This window comes from Colobus angolensis, unplaced genomic scaffold (assembly GCF_000951035.1).
Source record: "Colobus angolensis palliatus isolate OR3802 unplaced genomic scaffold, Cang.pa_1.0 Scaffold237, whole genome shotgun sequence".
NCBI classification, from domain to species: domain Eukaryota; kingdom Metazoa; phylum Chordata; class Mammalia; order Primates; family Cercopithecidae; genus Colobus; species Colobus angolensis.
The window spans coordinates 661918-664585 of NW_012115566.1; positions in this window are offsets into that span (position 1 = coordinate 661918).

The window sequence follows — 2668 nt, forward strand, 5'->3', positions numbered from 1 at the left end:
GTAATTGCATGGATTGAGTGATTTTTTTCAGTCTTGATTTCTATTTTTATTGAGCTCTTGTCCATGAGTGTGTTTGGTGTGATTTCGGTCCTTTTACATTTGCCGAGGATTGTTTTATGTCCAATTGTGTGGTCTATTTTAGAGTGTGTTCCATGTGTTGATGAGAATGTATATTCTGTTATTTTGGGGTGGAGAGTTCTGAGGTCTAACAGATCTATTTGATCCAATGTTGAGTTCAATCTTTGTTTAAATCTTTGTTAATTTTCTGCCTTGATGATCTGTCTAGTACTGTCAGTGTTGAAATACTCCACTGGAGACTCCCATTGTGTGGGTATGTAAGTCTGTTTGTGGGTCTCTAAGAACTTGCTTTATGAATCTGGATTCTCATGCTGTGGGTGCATATATGTTTAGGATATTTAGCTCTTCTTGTTTGAATCCTTTATCATTATATAATGCCCTTCCTTGTCTTTTTTCACCTTTGTTAGTTTAAAGTCTGCTTTTTTCTGAAATTAGTATTGCAACCCCTTCTTTTTTCTTATTTTCATTTACTTGGTAGATTTTTTCCATCCCTTTATTTTGAGCCTATGGGTGTCATTGCATTTGAGATGGGTTTCCTGAAGACAGCATACAATTGGATTTTGCTTCTTTACCCAGCTTGCCACTCCATGCCTTTTAATTGGGACATTTATCCTGTTTACTTTCAATGTCAGTATTGATATGTGTAGATTTAAATCCTGTCTATTTGTTGTTAGCTGGTTATTATGCCTGCTTGTTTGGTTGGTTGCTTTATAGTGTCACTGGTCTGTGTACTTAAATGTGTTTTTGTATTGGTTGGCAATGGTGTTTTCTTTCTACGTTTAGTTCTCCTTTCAAGATCTCTTGTAAGGTGTATCTAGTAATACAATCCCTCAATATTTACTTCTCTGAAAAGATCTTATTTCTCCTTCACAGAGGAAGCTTAGTTGGCTGGATATAAAATTCATGGTTAAAGAAATTTTTCTTTAAGAATGTTGAATATAGACCTGCAATCTATTCTGGCTTACAACATTTCTGCTGAGAGGTCCACTGTTAGCCTCATATGGTTCCCTTTGTAGGTGACCTATCCTTTCTCTCAAGCTGCCTTTTACATTCTTTCCTTCATTTCATCCTTAGAAAATATGATGATTTTGTGTCTTGGGGATGATCTTCTTGTGCAGAATCTTGCAGAGGTTTTCTGTATTTCCTGCATTTGACTATTGGTCTCTTTAGCAAGATTGGGGAAGTTTTCGTGGTTGATATCCTGAAATATGTTTTCCAAGTTGTTTGCTTTCTCCCCCTCTCTTTCAGGGATACCAATGATTTGGCCTCTTTACATAATCTCATATTGCACAGAGGTTTTGTTCATTCGTTTTCCTTTTATTCTTTGTTTTTGTCTGACTCTCTTATTTCAGAGAGCCTATCTTCAAATTCTGAGACTCTTTCCTCAGCTTTGTCTACTCTGCTATTAATATTTTTGATTACATTGAAAAATTCTTTTAGTGAATTTTTCAGTTCTATCAGGTCAATTAGGTTGTTTTTATGCTGGCTGTTTTGTCTGTCACCTGCTGTATCATTTTTTTGTGATCCTTAGCTTCCTTGGATTGGGTTTTGCCATTCTCCTGAATCTCAATTATCTTCATTCATATCCGTATTCTGAATTCTATTTGTTATTTCAGCCATGTCAGCCTGCTTAAGAATTCTTGTTGAAGAACTAGAGTGATCATTTGGAGGACATAAGACACTATGACCATTTGAGTTGCCAGATTCTCTCATTGTTTTTTTTTTCTTATCTGTATGTGTGTGTGTGTTCCTTTAACTGCAGGACTGCCTTTGATTGAAGTGGTCAGGTGGCAGCTGTGCTTTGATTGAAGTGGTCAGGTGTGCTTGAGTCCCAGGCCAGGTGGCCTTGTCTAGTGAGGAGAAGTGAGGATCAGGATCTGTATGGAGAACAGTTCAGCCACTTTTCTGAGGTGGATGCTTTGCGCTATGGGTCCCAACCAGCCCTTGGTCCCTCAGACTCTCTAGGGCCTGGGGACAAAAGGATGAAGACTGTGAGAAAGCAAAGATGGCAACCCACCCCTCCTATTGGCAGCTTTGTCCCAGGGCGTTGCAGAACTGTTACTGGCTCAATAGTCTCAGTGTGGGGGTGACTGGAGACCCAGGCTGGGAGAATCTGCACCAGGAGGAGATACAAGATTGGGGACCCACATACTCTACAGTCTGACCACTTCTCCATGGAGCTGCTACCATATTCTGGGGATCTGCTCCAGTCCCTAGTCACTTCAGATTTTCTAGTACCTGATGGTATCAACAGTGAATTTTGCCAAACAGCAAAGATGGCGGCCTGCCCCTCCCTCTGGGAGCTCTGTTCCAGGAAGGAATGGACCTATTACCAGCCCAAACACACTGGCAGGTTAGCTGGGGATCCCAGAAGGTCCCACTCAGTGAGGAAAAACAGTGGCCAGACTGCTTTTTTATGCACCATGACCCATGCAGCACAATTTGAGTACCAGCTGCAGGATGTTGTTCTGGATTTAGAAATAGAAGAAAGACAGTTTTGGGGTTTGGTTTCCCCAATATTTTCTTCTAGTATTTTTACAATTTCAGATTACACATTTAATCCAAATGTCTTTAATCCATTTTCAGTTTT